We start from the raw sequence: 21,160 nt of genomic DNA, 5'->3' as shown, positions 1-21,160 counted from the left end.
ATCCAGTTTTAAATATTTACCAGCATACCACTGTTCTGTCACCTCCCTGAGAACTGAGAGGGAGATGAACAATTACTTACGGAAACTCAAGGAAAGAGAACTATGTAGAGAGGGCCTCTAACAGGAGTTATAACTTTCGGTAGAGGGATCCAGAAAGTCTTTGGTGAGGGGGTTAGAAATAAAAGAAAGATAGGAAAATAAATACTTGGACCTCTCTCCCCTCTCTCCCTTCCATCTCTCACCAGGGCTCTTCATTTGGGCTGAACTCAAGTATAAGCCAAAGGGCAAAAGAGCTTGTCCTATAGTCTAAATAGTTTAGCCTCCTAGAGCTCAGAATGAGGTGGAGAATGGTAGAGAGTGGATGCGGAGGAGCAGATGGATGTTATCCAGGACTGTCCACCCCTTCTGCATCTCAACATACATTACTATGCTTCACTAGGTGGAAAATTTGTGTCCCGGAGACAGGGGTCACATGTAGTAGGCTGGATAATGGTCTCCAAAGATATCAGGTCCTAATTCTGGAAACTGTAAAAGTTATCTTATTTAGAAAAAGGGTCTTTTCAGATGAAATTAAATTAATTTTATCCTGGATTATCTGGGTGAAACCTAAATGCCATCACAAGTGTCTTTAAAGAGAGAGGCAGAGGGAAATTGCACACATACACAGAGGAGAAAGCAATGTGAGGACAAAAGCAGATTGGAGTGACACAGCCACACACCAAGGAATACTATAGCCACTGGAAGCTGGAAGAGGCAAGCAGCAGATTCTCCTCTAGAGATTCTGAAGAGAGCATAGCCTTGTCCACACCTTGATTTTGGCCCAGTGATACTTATTTTGGTCTTCTGGCCTCCAGAACTGTGAGAGAATAAATTCCTCTTATTTTAAGTCACCCAATGTGTGGTAATCTGTTACAGCAGCCACAGGAAACTAATACAAAACACAAAATCCCATTAGGTGCCATATTGTCAGCTGGGTGATGTCAGTTTAGTCATATTCCCACCTGAAATCTAAAACATGAGCTATCACCAACGTTCTTCATATAAAGTAGCAGGGGGATATGGGATAGAGCTAATTAGTATAAAATATCATTGCTCCATTCTCACTTCTGTAGCTACATCTGAGACCTATGTTAGAACATGTCACAAGGAACTTGCCATGAGATCAGAGGTGTGAACTGAGGGACAGGTGGCAAAGCAGTTCAAGCAGGGCAATGGGAATCTGAGCTGCCTGCTTTTGCAGTTTACCTATGTCTTCTGGACTTGTATGGTATCATTTATACCACTTTCACGTTATAATAGAGTGGTTCTGTGTACTTCCAATTTTATAGTCCCATGAATTAGATAACACCAATTGAAGGTGGACAGTTGGGTTGCATAATACTTTGGTATCTATGGTCAGGTGTTCAATTTCTACCAGATCCCGTAGGAAGCGAGTGATTGCTTTTATTTCAGAGACTAGTTTGTTAGCAGAAGAGGGTATGGCCTTACTCCAAAATTCTATGAGTCTATACTAATTCTCCTATTGGAAATTGCCAGAGGCTCCATATTGAGGGCAAAAGAGCTTGTTATTCAGTCTATGTAGTTTAGCTTCCTGGGGCACAGAACAAAATGGAGAATTGAGTGGATGTGTCAGTCTGCCACAGACGCTTCTAACGCCATTGGGTTTGCTAGGTCATGAGGCCAACCTGTAGAACTTCCTCTTGCTGCAGGGCCTACTCAAATCTTGCAACTTTAAGGTTACCCACTAAATACATGAGAATAGCATGCCCAAATGTGTCATCTTTCCTCCAGAATCCAAAAATGCTCACCAACTATTGTATTCCTTTCATTGTGGATGGCAGTGCAACAAAACAACTCCATTTAAAGAGGATCTCTTGACATGACCCAGACCACTGGACTCCTGGCAACTTCACTAAAAGTGACAGGCTCCTGCATTTTCATGGGATCTATCTCCAACTCTTTGGCGTACATGTTTCTTAGATTTAAGGTGCCTTCTTCTTCTGACTTAACAAGTCCCATGATCATGTCATTCTGTGAAATATCAAGGCAAAGTTCTCTCTAGACTATCTTATGACAGAGAGAAGAATTGACATAGGTTAGGCCAAGAGAATAAAGGCATATTGATATCCCTGCCATGTGAAGGAAACTGCTTCTGTTGATCTTTACTAATAGAGGGAAGGGGAAAGTGTATTTTTTAAGTCACAGGTGGCAGGGGCCCGACTGATTTCCTCCAGTGAAGATACTACATTGGAAATGTCAGATGTGATTGGGATCAGGACTTGATTAAGCTTTTGATAATATATCTTCATTCTCAAAAACCCATCTGACTTTTGTATAGGCCACCAAGCAAATGAGTAAATTGGTGATATTGTAGGATTCACCATCTCTGTAATTGTTCAAGTATTTGGGGTGACATATTCTCTGGGGATGAGGTATTGCTTTGATTTATTATCATGGCAAAGGAGGACAGTTCCAGGGGCTTCCACTTGGCCCTTATTCTGCAATAGGACTCAGTCCATATCAAGGGATTCTCTCTTACAGTTTCCTCTTAAAAGTTTTCCTATTCTTATTGTATATTCTTGGCCTACAGGAAAAATTGGATCTGAAGTCTCTCTGGACACCTTCTGAAATGGACATGTGCTAAGACTCCATATCAGATCTTCATAAGTCCCAACTCTGACCAGTGGACCTCACTGGCATTTCAGGTCTCCAGGTCTCCAGGCATTAGCATCATATAAGAGGTAGTATCTAATGACTCCATAAATTCCATCTGCTTTCCTTGTCTGGTGTAGTGATTCTCAAGGTGTGGTCCCTAAACCAGCAGCATCACCATGACCTGAGAACTTGTTAGAAATATAAATTCTGGTGTCTCCACTCCAAACTTACTTAATCAATAGGACCCAGATATCTATGTTTTAAAAGTCTTCTAGGTAATTTTGAGGCATAATGAACTTTAAGAACCACTGCTCCAGTACACAATCATTGTTAAATAACTGCAGGTACCTCTGAGGCAGGCACGGAGGAAGAGTCATGTGACCTTATGGCCAGTTCATTCCCATAGGGCCTGGCTTCCTACTCAAATAAAGTCTCTAGTTCTGTAAAGTGGCTTAAGAGTGGGCACAAGGTAAGAAGAAGTAAATCTCCACTATTGTAACTCAAGTTAATTTTATGCCCACCAGGCCTAGGATTTTTCTCCCTATATATGCCAAGATGCTCCTTAGTTGGCTGCCCTTTTATTTTGTTTCCAAGGACTCCATGATCAATTAGCAGCTGCCAAAGATCCCTAAAGGTCAAAAAATTCTGATTATTACTCCATCTCTCTGGCTTATTATGGAAATTGTGTCCACTTGGTCTATAATGAATAAGTTCCCCTACACTGCCCTGTCTGGTATTCTATTATTCCCACCATCATCAAGGAATGCAATTCCATTGTTCCATGCCCTACCATCACCTCTGGTATAGAGAGAACAGCCACCATAGAGCATTACTTCACTTTTCAAGGATACTGGCACCCATCCTTACCAATGGATTCCTTAAAGTCTTGGTTAAGGGTATGTTCTCAGGGCCCTCTTGGGTAATATAAATATAGAGTGGCTGATCAGGTTACGCATAAGCCCATTCCAGTATTATCATCTTCCTGAGACTTGATTACTTCCCCTTTATTGTGCCAGAGAAGTTATATTATTCAATCTCATGGAATATGGGCCACAATTGATTGAGTCCAGGCTTCAAATAGCCATCCTAATAGATTATTAATACCACTCCTAAGTGCTCAAGGAAATACATTAAACCCTAAATCCTGAGTGAATAAACCCTTGTCAACCTAATCCAGCCTTATATTTTTTCATCCTTGGTCTAACACACATATGATTCACTCCCATATATGCTCTCCAGACTCTTGCCAATAGAAATCAATGAGATTCTACAAGTCTTTCATTGTTAAAATATTTCTTCCCCCCCGATCCCGTCTTGTACTTGTCCCTCTAGCAATGTAGAGTGTAATGCTCAATATCAGACTCGAGGTAATTAGGGGTAGTAGAAGCTGCAAGAGACTTGATTTTTCTATGCATGACCTCAGCTGGATATTCAATTTCTCCTTTTCCATTTGTATACTCTCTAGGGCCATCAAAAGAAGCCAGTTGATGCCCCCATCTTTATCATTACCATTGCTGCCATGGTGATAAGTGCCGCAGTCACTTGATTGGACAGCACCAGTGGTAATTTAAGTAATCATAACACCACTGCATGCCATGGATTATCTAGGCCCCATTTCCTCCACCCCAGCAAGAGAGTTATCCATGTGTTCCTCAAATATGTAAAAGACAATTCCAGAATCCAATTTGAGAGTCAGTTCCCTCAGCCACCTTCAGTAACAATTACTATATTATTCTTAATAGGCCATAGGGAGGAAGCTAAGGGAATACTGTATTATTTTCTGTCCCAGCAGGAAACAGATGGTATATTAAAATTAGGATAATCAGGAGAGGATTTAATAAACGGGCTTTCACAAAGGTATGAACAGGGTGTGGGGAAACCATGAGAGATAATGCAATGTCTAATAAGTAACAGCAGGGGGTCTGTTACCACCCCGTAGGTATGAAAGAGTAAGGAGAGGGGTGTATACTGGAAGCAGGAGAGAGAAAGCTGGGTAGACAGGGCCACTTGCCAAGAGCTATGACATTTAACTGAGGGAGTCAGAAAGCCCATTATAATACCTTAGAGAGAGAGCCAGAGTAATAAATACCTCAACTTCCCCCTCCTGCCTCTCCACTGCAGAGGTTTCCCATTGGCAGAAACTAATCAGAAGCCAGAGAATCCATTAGATGGAGGAGAACTGGAGAAGAAATAGAAGCTATCCAGCACAATATTGATAACTGCCAACTCCAATCTCCAGCCCTAATCTCTCTGATAAGGGTCAGACTGTTATACCCAACTCCCTGCTCAACATATCTCCTTGGATATTTATGGAACATCTTAAATTAACATATTCAAAATGGAAGTCATGGTTTTGTCCTCCTACTCTCACCTATACCTCTCCTTCTTCTGTCTTCTCCATCTTAATAAATGTCACAGTTTCCCCAATTACTCAGTTCAAAGATCTAGGAATCTAGGAATTGCATTCTTGATTTCTTTCTTTTCCTCACATCCAATCCATCATCAAATCTTGTCACTTTTGAGTGTAAAATATATCCTAAATCAGACAACATTCTATTACTGCAACCACTACCACCCTATTCCAAGTAATCACTATCATTCACCTAGACTATTAATCTTAGTTCTTGCTCTCCTACACTCTATTGTCCATGTAGGAACCAGAATTATCTTTTTCTCTTTTTTTGGTGAAGAAGATTGGCCCTGAACTAACATCTGTTCCCAATCTTCCTCTTTTTGCTTGAGGAAGATTGTCCCTGAGCTAACATCTGTGCCCATCCTTCTCTGTCCTGCACATAGGATGCCATCGCAGCATGGCTTGATCAGAAGTGTGCAGGTCCATGCCTGGGATCTGAACCCATGAATCCCGGGCGTCAAAGTGGAATGCACAAACCAAACCACTATGACAGTGGACTGGCCCCCAGAGTGATCCTTTAAAAATGCAGTTCAGATCATTATTAATATCCTGCTCAAGAGCATCACATTAAATTTAAGAGTAAAATCCAAACTCATCATGGCCTACAATGCTCTATATCATCTGGCCCCTGTGCACGTCTCTAGACATTTTCTAACACTGGCCTTCTTACTATTCTTAGAAAATACTCTAACCTATTACCATATTAGGGTCTTTGTATTTCCTGTTCCTGCTCCTTAGAATGCTTATCTCCCAGATCTTCAACTGATTCTCTTCTATCATTCAATTTTATCATGTTATGTCATATATCATGTCGTCATATCATATCACATCATATCATATCCACAACATACCCAGAGAAGGTCTTCTTTGACCACCAAACCTTAAGTAGCACACACCCCACCCTTCCCTATCCACTTACCTTGCTTTATTTTTTTTTATTGTCTGAGATTATATTCCTTATTGTTTTGTTTATTCTCTATTTCCTCCACTAGAATAGTAAGTCCTGTAAGTATAAGGAATGTGTCTGTCTTGTTCATTTCTCTATTCTCAGTGCCTAGAACAGTGTCCAGTACCTAACAGATGCTCAGTAAATACAGTCAAACACATCATAACACTATAAATGATGTACAAAAAAGTCCAACCTCATAAAATGAGCATTTACTGCAAGGTTAAGGAAATGACCAAGATAAGCCTGGGTAGCTCGGTGGTAAAGAGTCAGGGTCTAGGCCCTAGTAGTCAATTGCATTATATCTGATTTCATTTCATTGTGAAATATATTATTGGTTTTTACTGTGGTATTCTGAATACATGAATAAACAAATATATGCATAATATCAGTTTAGCGCTTTCACATAGCTATTCTAAAACACTGGTACTCAATGTACTACATATAAATTCATCATCCCCCTTCCATCCAAAAGCATGCCACTTCTCCTCTATGTATTTCTTATCTTGTAATAGTACAACAATCACTCAGTCATCAAGGTTAGAAATGATGTAAACCTTTAAGTTCCACCCAGTCAAGTAAATTCAATGTCAATAACATGGGTCAAACCTGTTTCTTCCTTTTCATTTTCTGTAATACTTCCCTGGCTCAGGACCTCTTGCATGGTTTATTAATATTTCTTAATCTTACTTGTTGATTGTCTAACTCATCTTACAAGGTGTTGTTGCAGTATCTTCCTAAAGCCTGGGTCAGTCAACCATGTCTGAAATCTTAATTGTCCAGATCTTTACTACTTGCACCCTCATATCTCAGACTCACTATGCACATTCTTATCTCCTTGTTGCTTATACTTCCTCCATCTTGGAATTCTTTTTCATCCATCCTTCAAACATAAACTTCAGTAGTATTTTCTTTATAAAATATTCCTTAATTGCACTAGTCAGATTTAATTGCTCTTCCTCTTCGACTTCAATACACATTGACTATGACTCTATCCTCTCTTGAATTATAGTTATCAATATGCTTGCCTTTGTTACTATCTTGAAATATCTTAGAAGTGAGGACTATGTCTTTTTCACCCCTTGATTTTCCCAGATTATTAGCATAACACTAAGCAATATATATAACAGGTGTCCAGTATACATTTGTTTAAATGAAATTACAAATAAATATTGGCAATTTTGCTCTCTGCTATTAAGGATGATTTCTACTGACAAGTTCAGAGTACTTCTGCAACTTTTCCAGTGACCTCCCAAAGAAGAAACAACGACCTCAAACCTCCAAAGTAGCTTCTTACCTTTTAAAATACTTTCAAAACTACTCATTGAACTCAATTGTGTTGCCATTGATCTCAACTTTTCATATAACGTTACTAGATTTTTTTTCTAGCCTTATTGAGATATAATTGATGTACAACATTGTGTAAGTTTAAGGTGTATGTGTTGATTTGATACACTTACATGTTGTGAAATGATTACCATAGTAGGGTTAGTTAACACCTCCATCACTTGACATAATTACCATTTCTTTTTTTTTGGTGAGAATGTTTCCCATTTTAAAGTGAATTCAATGCTTGTGAGTAGATATTGAGCAGAGAGAACTAAAATTTCCACTGATATTGTCGATATTCTTGCAAAGGTTATGCTTTTCAGCATAATTTTGGTTAGGTCAGCGAAACTATTCTGATGCAAGTTATAGGTGTGAAACACCTTAGAAAAGAATTCTAAAACAAAAAAAATAAATAAAACAGAGAGTTATTAAGAGTTAAAGAGTCCACATACAGGTGAAATAGGTGAGGAGGTAAAGAGGTAAAGAAGAGGAAAAGAGAAGACAGAAATAACACAGATGGAGAGAGATGAAACTTTGCAGGAATATGTTGAGTGACAGCTGCTGGTAATCTGAAAAATATTAAGAAAACAGACAGGCACCATGAAAAAGAAAAAAACTGCTCAAAGCAGATAAATTGCAAAAGATTTGGAATATTAGAACAGCATGTCAGCTCTAGCATTGCCAGGAAGGAGCTGGAAAGGCAAGTCTAACAACTTCTGGAATGCCAGGAATTGAAAAGAACAGAGAGTAAAAGGACAAAATTTATTATCAGTTTTCTGAGAAGAGTGAAGACAGGGTTAATACAGAGGTTTTCTTTTTCCAGGTAAGGGGCACCAGGCTAGTAACCCTGATTTTACTACCAAATAGATCTAGCGTAGGAGTGATAGAACAAGTTCAACCCTGGAGACCTACTCTAGAAGTGGCATGATAGCTCTTTAGAGGTAAGGGAATAGTTGATGGGATGCAAATTATGGTAGCTTTTTTGTGTAATATAAAAACTATACTGGGACCACCAAATGGGATTTAAATTGAGCCAGTAATGCTTAGAGTTGGTATTTTAACTTTTTTTTAAAAAAGATGTGAGGTTTAAGTTAGAAAGGTTCCCTTTGACATACGAGAAAAAACATACAAAAACATGTAACATAATGAAAATGTTAAAAATACATAAGAAATATATAGGATCGTCTAGCCTCTATGTTATATTTACAAAATCGCTCTTAACCATTAAAGAGCTGTGGCCAAGTCTTCTAAAATAGGTCTTTTTTTTTTTTCCCATTCAGGAATTTAATTTTACTAATTGGGCCTATTCAGGTACTCTGAATTTGGCTCTCGCAACTTTCTTCTCATATTAACAAATGCATTTCATTGTGGCTGCTTTTATTCCTTTCTAAATATAAGGTTTGTTTACATTAACACTGACTAAATTACAGCTTGCTTTCTTTTGCTCAGGTCTGTCACCATACAATGATAAGAGGCTTGCCAATTCCAATGATGTGTAAAGCATTGTCTTATTATTTTATATCTCTGCAAAGAATTCTAGGATTTGAGTGGAAGCAATAGTAACAAAAAATGATAGTAAGAACTGAGAGAGAGAGGATTTTACATAACAAATAGCCTTTTAAAAACTCATGATAGGAAATTTAAGTTGATAATACTTCGCAGAAAGGAACACAAGAACAATGATAATCATTTTCACTTGTACTTTTGAGAAAACATGAAGCCATTTAATATCTTATATTCTTAGGTATCAAATGATTACTCTTTAAAGCTCATTTAAGAAGACAGCCTGAATGAAAACCATGCTCTAATTTTGTTTCTATTGTACCCAAAAGAGCTCCTTTCTATAGACTAAAAGTATTTGTGTAAGATTAGTGTACTAGCGGTTGGAGAGCAAAATGAGCATTTGGCTAATGGCTATTCCCTAAATTTGTAACTGAAACCGTAAAGTCGTTTTGACACTGGCTAGTCAATGAGAAGTGCATTCACAGCATAATTCACAGTGAAACAGTTACTGGGGGATTATTACTGACCTGCTATATAACTTTGTCTATGCTCTTCCATAGCACCATGAACAGTCACTGAGTAAACGATTTTTCGATGAAAATGATCAGGTGCCTGATTGCCTTTTTGCTTATTTCTTATATGACAAAATGGGTCTCTGCATTAGATGTTTCTTTTCCTAGGAACATATATCCCCAGGCATTTATATGGCTGACTCCTTTGCATCATTTGGGTTTCGGCTTAAAAGTTGCTCTCTTTGACCACCAATCTAAGTAGTCTTCCAGTTACTGTTCTATTTTCATTTTAGCAACTGTATTCATTTCCTCAGGCTGCCATAACAAAATACAACAGACTGGGGGGCTTAAGCAACAGAAATTTATTTTCTCACAGTTTTGGAGGCTGGAAGTTCAAACTTAAGGCGCCAGCATGGTTGGTTTCCTTTAAGGGCTCTCTCCTTAGCTTGCAAATGGTCACCCTCTTGCTGCCTCTTCACATATTCATCCCTCTGTGCACCTATGTGATGTCTCTCTGTGTGTCCTAATCGCCTCTTCTTATAAGGACACTAGTCAGATTGGGTTAGGTTCTTTTTATCCTACCTATTTGAGATACTGGGTGCTAACTAAACTTACTGTGATAATCATTTCACAATATATATTTGTCAAACCATTGTGCTATACTCCTGAGACTTATACAGTGATGTATGTCAAGTATATCTCAATAAAACTGGAAGAAACTTTTTTAAAAAAAGATTGAATTAGGGTCCACCTTAAGGGCCTCATTTTAGCTTAATCACCTCTTTAAAGGCCCTGTCTCCAAATACCATCCCATTCTGAGGTACTGGTGTTAGGGCTTCAACCTTCTGAAATTGAGGGGGACACAATTCAGCCCCTAACAGCACTTAAAAATATATGAAATGATAATGTTTATATATATTTATTTGTTTATTGTCTTTCCTCTCTCATTAGAATGTAAGCTCCACGACATCCCTCAACTGTATTGTTCTTTTCTGTGTCCTCAGCACTTGGATTAGAACCTGGCACACGGTAGCCACTCAGTGTATATTTGTAGAATGAAAAAACAGGTAGATTAATGTTAAAAGCATTTAATTATCAAAACTTTCACATCTACACTATTACTACAATTTCAATCATTTGACCTTCAAGAGTCATGAAAAGAAAGCATTTAGTTTTTTTAATCTTAAGGATGCTAAGTTGATGTTATTTTCCAAACATATCTAAGACTCATCATGTATAATAAAAAGATATCTGTGTTTACTGATTATGTCTCGGATTCAGAAAGCAGTGAGAATCTATGTCCTACCTTCAAGAAAGATGCTGTCGCAAAGATTCCAACCTGCTCAGAAGGAATAGGTATCTTTGGAGAGGTTGAGGCAGAAAAAATACAATATTCTTTTTCTCTACTAATAGGGATTACCACCTCTGTGAGCTAAGAAAGCTAATTCATGACTGTGACAGAGACTACTAGTTGCTTCCTAATATCTACTCTCCCATCCCTCTTTATTAACAGAATCCTGTGTTTTAGGTGAGTACATTGGTGAGCCATCTAAATGACTAGATTTCTCAGCCTCATTTGTCACTTAATTTATGGCCATTTGATTTAATTCTGGCCAGTGAGATAGAAGGGAAAGTGTTCAATGATACATCAGGAGAGTCTCCTTAAAAACAAAAGAAGATTGAGCCTTTTCCCCTTCCTTCTTTCATCCTCTTGCCTGGAAGATGGATGTGAAAGCTACACTCTATACCTGGGACCATGAGAATGAGGACCACATTCTAGGGGTGGTGAAGAGCTGTGCCAGAAGGAAGGATCCTGCATCCTTTATGACTTCATGGAACTGCTATAGCACACTGGACTCCTTTAATCTTGAATTAATGAACACAGAGAGAGAAATAAAACATTTTAAACTATTACTATTTAGGGATTTTCTGTTATTTTAACTAATATAATGATCAGTATCTCTTTCTATAATATTCATTAAAATCTGCAACTGGGTAGAGTCTATGATCCTTGCAAATTCTTGCCTTCATCAACGGTTTTTTCTTAAAGCCATTCCTTTAACGACTGTAACACTAGAGCATAGACTTTCCTAGAATTTCTAGATATACCACACTGTAGAAAACTGCTTAAGTTTAGTTGAGAGTTTAATTTTGTTTTTGGTCCTTGACGGCACTCTTATGAAATCCCACAGCATCATGAATTAACCCTTAAGGTAGTACTTATGACAGTGTCTTATAACTGGCAGTTTATTTTTCCATCTGCCCTACCACACTATCTACCCCTTGAGGACAGGAGTCTTGTTTACTGTTGTATCCTCAGCACTTTGTGCAGATCCTGGCCAAGTATTAAATGCTCATTTAATGACTAAATAGGCTTGCTAATATTTTATCTATCTATTCATCTATTTTCCTCATATATCTACTCTAGGAGTGGTGGATTAAAGGCAGGTTTTATTACAATTTCAATAGACTGAGTTGGACCTTGTTCATTTAAATTAAATTAGATAGCATCCCGGTGCTATTTAAATTTTACAGAATTTGTGGTGCATTAGCAGTGGTTCTCAAAGAGTGTTCCTGTACCAACATGAGCAGCATTATAGCTCTAATGGGGCTGCTTAAGAAGCTAGATAGAATGATGATGATAAAAATGTTACACAGTCATGGAGAGGCAGTATGGCATGGTTTTTAAGAAGACAAACTTTGAAATGAGAAGGGCTAAGATCAAAATTCCAGTTTTACCACTTACTATATAGGTGAACTAATAACTCCATTTTATAGAGATGTTATCAGGATTAAATGATTTAATAATTAAATCAGAAGTGGATGCATTATATTTTAAAAGTGGCAAGTTGTAAAATGGTGTATGGCACATAGAAAACGCTCAATAATTATTAGCCGTATTGGGTATAGTTCACTATTAGGAGTTGGACATAGAACTCAGCGTCACATTTATTTCATCTTCCTGTCTAGTACAGGCTGCTGTCTTTCTTGATTTGTTATCTTATCAATTCTTTATCACCAGTGCATTCTATGATGTCGTGGTTTAAGTGGTAAAATTTGACAACGGCCTAGACTTCCAATTTATTGATGAAAATCAATGACCCACTGTAGGGTTTCCTTGTAAAATAGATCTGCATTCACTTTTCAAAGTAGTATGTTTGTTTTTATGCCTAACTTCTGTTGCAAAATACAGTATTACAGAAAAACTTTATATTTCAGATCTTAAATTTTGAATACATACATATTAACTGTGAATTTTATATTTTTTCTAAAAATATTTTTTTCTGGAAACTAGGCATTCATTTTCACTATGAAAATAAAAATTATTCTTAATACATTCTACAAAACAGTCTTCACTTTTTATTCCTCAAAGACTAAACCAAAGAGCTCTTAGCAAAGTGGCATGTTAAAGCTCATCCCACACATTGTACTGAGTGAGTATCAGTCATTTAGTACTTAAATCTGTTTAATACTACTCTCTCAGGGAGACCAAAAATGGGGAACTAGAAGAAAACTTCTAAATTTAGCATGACGGGAATAAATATCTTGGATCTAATTTGTAATTGCTTTTGTTCATTCATTGTATCCTTCAATGACACTATAATCTTATATTTTGGGAATCCAATCATTATGATGAAACCTCCAAAATTCACTTGCACAACTTTTCACTAAAATTAGTAAATAAATATGAAGCAGAATAACATTTTTTTTTTCAAATTGCCATCATAATTACATAGGAATTAAATTTATCAAAAAAATGTAGATGGAACTATGTTCTAATTGGTTTACATTTAAAGATTCTTTGATCTGCAACAACAGTAATATATATTAACATGTTGCATTTTAAAGTGACACTGCCTTTCATTAATCAAGTGTCTGTATGGTTGATTAATTTGTACACGGTTTAAATTGCTATGAAAATTTATCATTCATAGCCATGATCTCCATTTACATATATGTTAATTATGGTAAATGTAATCTTTTTCTGAATCCTCTGGGCTGCATACTAAGAAGATAGAAGCGATCAGAATGACTACTTTTTCTATCACAAAGTGAACTCTTACTGTTATTCAGCACAGTCTGTTGTAGTGTCAAAGTTAGGCTAAAAACACTATAATATTTTCAGTTGAAGGCAAGCCCGAATTTCAAAGATGGTATTTCCTTCTCAAGTGATTTCTTTATTCAGCAGCTATAGCATTTACAAAATCACTACCTTTACTTACCATAGTATTTAGTACCATCTCCACATGCTGCTAGATTTTTCTTCTACTTCGAAGCATTCTCTTGTACTAATTCTATTAGTAAGCACAAATAAGTTTTTAATATATCTGTAAAGCAGAATGACTTGAAGTTAGTTTGAAAAGTCTTCGTAATACAATTAAAATTAATTAATTGTTATAAATAGAAACCTTTGAGGTTATAGCATTTTAAGACTACTTGGAAAGATTCTGTACAAAAAAGGCAATATATGAAAATCACTGTAAAGCTGTCTAAGAGAAGATTAGATTGAACTTTTGTTTTTGGAGGAAAATACTCGGTACTTGGCAGAACTGAGGAGTTGTTAGTTTTTGTCATTTTCTAGCTAAGCATCTAAATAGCAAGATAACGCAAATGTTACTAGCTATGACACGAAATTCCTACTGCACATTTTTTTCTATGGGGTTGATCCCAGAGTATTGTATGAAGCTAGAAACCTAGTTAGGAAGCATGGGTATGGTCTTACACAGCCCCACTGTAGGTCTTTTTCTTAGGAATGGTTTCTATAGGTTTTTCCAAATCCAGAGCATGCTAACCAAGAATAATTTTGTTATTATTTTTTAAGAAGTGTTTTCCATTTGTTCTCCAATAGGAACCCTCTCTCTTAACAATTATTGATCTGGAGAAAATTCTAATTCATTATAAGTGAAAATGATTTGGTGACTCACTTTTTATAGTGAATGTGATAGACCTTGCTAGGCAAATGTTGGAAAATTTAATTATTCCTATTAAATGTCTTTAATTTTATGCTTAAATTGTTAGTATTTACATAATATATTCACTTCAAGAGAAGCCTCATTTCTTAGTCATAACTTAATAGAATTAAAATATCCGTCTTGGAAACCTTTGCAAGCGTAGCACCTCTGACTACCTGACGAGGCTATTTTTAAAGACCCTTGTTTGGCAATTCTCTTATAGTCAGCCTAATCAAGGGAGAAACAAACTAATATGGCACCTGTTCTGATAGATGGATGTCGTACCTTTCATCCCCTGATCTCAGACCTTGCAAGACATTTTTCAAAGAAGCATCACTTCCCTCACCACAGAAATGCATCCACCTCTAAGCTGGAAATAGCGAAAGCATAGGGCAGAAGATGAGGAATATATTATCCAACTAAAATTACAGAGAAATTTTAAGTAGGCAGAATATAATTGCCCAATTTGGAAATTAGCCAGGACACAGGGTTTAACATCATCTTTACTCTTTTGAAAAGTGCCATGGGATTTTTAATAACTGCTGGTGGTCAAGACCTTGGTTTTACCCTCATCCATTAGACGACACCTCCAGCAGTGCAGTGCCCCCTCATACCATGCTGGGGCATTGGTTCAGTACTGACTCAGTGAAAATTGTGCCACCTACTGAATCATCCACAGCTCATCTTAGAGTGCCCTGGCTTTTAGATTTTCTCTAGAGAGCTGTTATGAAAGATGGGTCCAGGCTCAATGATACTTAATTTATGAGATTTCAAGGTTTTAAATGGTTAAGATCTCAGACCTGAGTTTTAGTTTCAATTTTAACCAACCGATTTTTCAGGATTTTCCCATACTTGTGATCTATAATAATGATCTTGATGATTAAACTCTACATTATATACCTCTCTCCTTGGAAATGAGGGAATAAAGAAAATAACACACACGCCTACACAAATAGGCAGTTATATACATTGATACATTCAATGAAAAGCAGATCCCCAACCATATTTGATTCTTTTAAAATGGAAAAAGTACCACTCTTTCACTCAAAAAGAATTCATGTAAACTATATTCCACAAGGAGTTTATTTTTCTTTCTAGATTTTTAAGAACCTAGGAACAAATACTTTAAAAAGTAAATGCAAACTTTGGAAGGAGTGGACTTCACTGGCCAAATAGAGTGCATTTTGGTAAAAGAAAACCTTTATCTTAGCTTTCCAAATAAAACCTTGCCATCTACAAAAGAATTCCAATACAGCTTGACTGTTCCAAAAATAACTGAAATAAAATCAAGATTTTTAGACAAAATTCAGGAGTGTTCAAAGATAAATGATAAAACACTGATGCTTTCTGGCCTCTATATTTCATTCTACTAATTTTCTTCATCCACGTTAACGTGTGTATACTGTACACCTTTTTTTGTGTGTGAAAAAGAGCTCTTGCTATTTTCAGAAACCTTGGTCTTTGAAACAATTTTCAGAAATTCTTTTCTGGCTGCTAAAAGTATCAGTATCCTGGAATTGAGAAACTGTTTCTGAAAGTGTTTCTTGAGGTGTTACTTCTGGAAATGACATTGAGTAAATCCTGTTGCTGGTGTGTGAGAAAAAGAGATAGTTGGAAACGGTTATAAAGAATAGGTTGAGACAATACAGCTGAAGCTGCAAAACAGATTCCAACATATCCCTGTGTTTTCACTCACTCTTGCTGGTGCCAAGGATTCTCAAGTTGACACACACTAAACACACACACATACATACACACTCACATAAGTAGTCTTATATTTTCCTTTTCTGACCTCATCAGTTTCCAACTTTGTCTATCACCTATTTTTCCTTTTGGGAATAATCTATAATGGGCAATCCATGTTAAATAGAAATCTGTCTCAATGCAAACGATCTGTTTCCCAGAACTTCCCTACATTGTTCTGCTGTGACTTGATCAATCTTTGCTGGTAAATTAATAATTCAAATATTGGAGGGTTGGAGATCAGGGAAAGAGAAACCATTGTAGTCAAATTAAGTCTGATTTGGTGAATTGCAACTGTTGTGATATGTTTAATAGCCTCCCTAAGTGCCTGGTTTGCTACCAGATGGAAAAATCAATCGTTTTCTTTTTTCATTATCAACATGAATATCATGGCTGATATTCTTCCATTGTTAAAAATGAAAATCTGAGACACAAAAGCTCTCTGGCCAGATCCAATAACTCCTAGCTAATCCACGGAAAGGTTTGTGGAAGCTGTGAACTGTCACAGCTTTGACAAATTGTTGAATGTTGCGATGACCATAACTTCCTACAGAGTTGAATTAGAAAGAGAAATGGTCTTTTAATTTCCAATGAAATAAAACAATGCATTAGACTGTGATTTTTTTCCATTTAAGTACTGTTTTTTTTCAGTATTTTTACACATTTTTTCATATACAATATTGCTGTTTTGAATTCCATTACATTTTTGTTTTCAATCTTATTTTCCTTTCTAAAAATATGATTCTCTAAACCTCTATTTCCTTCCCTAACGTTCTTCTCCTCACTCTTATTCCCAACTTCCAAGTATACTTCATAAAGAAGATAATTTTGCCTAAATGTAATCCAAAAAAAAAAAAAAAAGAAAGAAAGAAAGACTAAAGAAAAGAGAAAATGTAATCATTCTTGGAAACCACCAGCTCAGTTATAATCTGGCAATATTTTAGCTAACGAACACTAGGGTCAATTTCTATTAATGATTCTTATATATGTGTACAATAAAGAATGTATTTGTCTTTCTAATCTTTTGTAAGTAAGGCTACCTCCTAAGTATAAGGAATAAAAAAATACATAAAAGACCATCCTGAATGCACAATTTGCTACATTTCTCCAATTACTGTTAACTGAAATTTGCATGTTTCTCTAACACATTTTTCTCCTATTAACACATTAATTCCTTGTAATGTGCTTCAAACAAATGATTGCAGCATACGGTTGATTTTGATATTCATTACCTCAGCCTCTTCCTCTTAGATTATGAAAATGAGCCTATGTTTCAGAGAAAAGGACAAGGGACATATAATTTCCTATACTGAATGTGAACCAAATATTTTCCTCAGTAAAATTCTTATAGTCCTAGAATCAGGTCATCAAAATTTTACACAAATTCCTGATCATAAGATCTGACAGATTAAATATAGTTTTTAAGTTAAATGGTGAATACATACATTAGTCATTCAAGCTGTATTAAAAGCATCATGAACGTTTTATTTTTGAAGTGAAAACATATGAAAAATATGAAATATCAAATTAATAAATTCCTATGTATAGTGAATGGTGATCCCCCAAACGATATATCTAAATCAAATTCCTAGAAACTATAAATGTTACCTTAGTTGGAAAAAGGGACTTTACAAATTTGGTTAAATGAAGGCTCCTGCGATGAGGAGATCATCCTGGACTACCTAGGTGGGCCCTAAATCCAATGATAAGTGTCCTAAAAAGAGACACACAGAGGAGAGACACAAGACAGAAGAGGAAAACACAAAAGACAGAGGCAGAGATTAGAGTGGTGTGGCTATAAGCCAAGGACTACAGGCAGCCACAAAAAGTTAGGTGGGAAGTATGGAATGGATTCTCTCCCAGAGCCCCTGGAGGAGCACAGCTGACACCTCAGTTTCAGAGTTCTAGCCTCCAGAACTGTGATGGACTACATTTCTGTTGTGTTAACCCACCCAATTTGTGGTAATTTGTCAGGGCACCCTCAAGAAATGAAGACACTATATAATTTGTATTGAGATACACAATTATTGTGGTAATGGTGATAGTAGCATGGAAAAAATCCCACCCAAAATCAACTAATAAAACTATCAAACAGATAAGTGACAGTATGAAGAGTTCATTTCATGCATTTAATACATCAGCAGCATCCAGTGGATTAAGTGATCTAAATCTCCCACAAGAGCTAATATCCAACCTTAAAAGCTAATAATTTACCTCTACTTTCCTCAAAATAAGTACAGGGGTGAATCATATAATAAAATCTTATAAACCTGGACCACAATCATCCCAAAAGCCCTGAGGTGAAAAGAGATGACATGTTCCAACAAGTGAAAGCAAATAACAAAACCCCAAAAACTCACGTGTTCAGAATGTGGTTTGAGGGAAATGGAATGTCTAGAAAAGAGGCCTAAGAAACGAGCAAGAACCAAACCATGCAGGTCTGAGTTCCCGAAGAGACGGCAGGGGCCCATACGAAGCTAGAGAAGTAGTAAGCTACTGCGGGACACGGTCCCGATTTTGTTGATTTTTACATCCTCAAATCCTAACGATGTTCTGGGACATAGTTGATAATGCTATATAGTCTGAATGGGCAAATTAATTTTACAAATAAGATTTCAGAGTGTTTACTTGAGGGAGTGCCCCATGGCCGAGTGGTTAACTTTGTGCCCTCTGCTTCGGTGGCCCAGGGTTTCGCTGGTTTGGATGCTGGGTATGGACCTAGCACCGCTCATCAAGCCATGCTAAGGGGGCATCCCACATAGCACAACTAGAAGGTCCTACAACTAGAATATATACAACTATGCACTGGGGGACTTTGGGGAGAAGAAGGAAAAAAAACCCCAACTTTATTCCAGAGTATTTACTTGACAATAATCTGTTTTTGAGCATTCTCAAAAACTTTCTGGGTGCTGGTTCTTTCCACTACATGGTAAGTTGCTTAAGATCCCTTTACTATTATATCCTGGCGAGTGGTAGTAAATGCTCAAGAAATAACGTTGAATGAACAAATGAAACACCCAATTATTTTTCAGTGGAATATTGGATGCTTTTTTGGTAATAGCTAGACGGGGGTCAGAGACCAGGTGAGGGTCTGAACTAACCTGGGTTACATCATATGTGAGTGACACAGTACTGGCCTTGGTGACATGGCCTGCCACGGCATGCCAACTATCTTGTTCTTTATAGTGTCTTTTGGCTGTAAGGATAGATTTTCCTTGTCCTGCTCTTCTTACTAGGCCCCGAGTCTATACCCAGCGTAGAATATTTGCTGCCCCTATTCCTAGTTATGATGCTAAAATTTCTTATAATTGACAAACTAATTATAATTTCAAATACTCTCTCAAGGTACTATACTAGGCAATATTTTGTTAGTCTAATTCTAGCAACCGTATGCACATCATGAAATAAACTTACATTTTAATATAATATTTTATTTACACATTTCACTAATTAAAACTCTTTCAATTTGTTAAATTGAATGTTTTATAATAATGCTATTATATCGAGAAGACCAGAATTTCTAGAGCATGACCAGAATTTCTCCATTTCTCAGCAAAAGGAAATCAGTTCCTTATAATTACAAGAGTTATAGAATTCACAGAAAGAACTGTTATATATGAAATTCAGTAGCATTTAGATGATAAAATAATTTTTCACATTTGTATAAGTTGTTGAGGCTTATTTCAGTTGCAAACTGATTCAGGCTTTCATATTATAGCCTCAGTGTAAAAATTAAAAAAATAAAAGGTATGTATACAATAAAAAGAGATATATGAATGTGTATGCATAGACAAATGTACGCTTAAAGAAATACTTAAAATACTACACAGAACTTCAGTTTCTTAACATTATGAAACAATTCTTTCCCAACTCCCAGAAAATCCTATTCTTTTGGAGAGAAAATATTTATTAGAACCAAAAATGTTCATACAAGAGTAGCAGGTATTTATTTCTGTATATCGTGAGAGTTATATTCAAGCTTATGCTGAAGCTTTAAGATAACAATAGTGTAAGCTCTAGGGTGGAACAAAAGAAGGGAAAAAAAATCCCAGAAGTTCCCAGAGGTAGTTAGGAATAAAAGAAAGATAGGAGAAATGAGGGAATCAAAGAAAAAGGAATGAAGATTCAAGGATGGGTAAATCTCCTCTTTACTTAGCTTTTCAAAAGGTTTGTGATAACCAGCTTTTGTGTAAATGGATTTGATGGCTCTGGGCTGAAGGTGACTGACAGCTGAATCTAGGCCCCCTCGGGAGTGTCACTCTGGGGATTGCCATTGTTGCAGGCTGTTTCTTCAGACTGACCCAGAAGAATCATTATCTCAAGGGGACTCTAACAACAGCCACCCCCGAGCAGCCTAGGAGCTAGAAGTAAGCAACTTAGTCTCTCTCTTGAGCAATAATTACAATGGGGAGGCGAACAAGGGGTGTTACTGAGTTGAGCTTAAGTCTTTCTGCAATCCCCAATTAAAAAAAAAAAAAATTAAAGTATTCAAGCATCCAAAGATTTTTCCCAAGTAAAAATGTCTGAGAATCCCCCTCATCTTGTGTTCATTGGAAAAATAAACAGATCTCTGGGTCCTCCTCAGGCAGGTAAATGCTTTAGTCTTTCTTTTTTAAGTAAAGCTAATGTGCTTACTTTGGGACTACTTCCGCTAAATCGTTTGTAGTCAGCTAAAATCTGGGGCATTGCCTTAATATCATATAAAACCAATCCCATCCCCACCAGACTGTCACAATGGCGAGTTCACGGAGGTATTTCACCCATCTAGTTACTATGGGGTTCTGCCCCCAAATTCTATCCTGCCACTCTCTAGGAGCCAGCTCCACAGGGCTTCCCATGCCCTACAGTGGGGGGCCTGGAGAGCAGGCAGTCATTTCTCTTCCTCTAAACCTGTAAAAAGGCTCCACAGGTGCCCTCAGGGTAGTAAAGTAGTTACCATAATCAGACGAGTTATTTGAAAGAAAAAAAAACTAATAAACTATCAAAAGGTTATAATCACAATCAAGCCACTTTCAATTGCTTTACCTCACCAGTCCCGGTCTCCATCTGAGTTCGGCCTCCATCTTTCCTGGTAGAGGACAAGATTCCTGTCTGAAGAGGAACCAAT

The sequence above is a fragment of the Equus przewalskii genome, chromosome 17 (genome assembly GCF_037783145.1).
Source record: "Equus przewalskii isolate Varuska chromosome 17, EquPr2, whole genome shotgun sequence".
Classification (NCBI taxonomy): domain Eukaryota; kingdom Metazoa; phylum Chordata; class Mammalia; order Perissodactyla; family Equidae; genus Equus; species Equus przewalskii.
The sequence above is the reverse complement of the archived record's forward strand: the minus strand, read 5'-3'. Positions refer to the sequence as shown.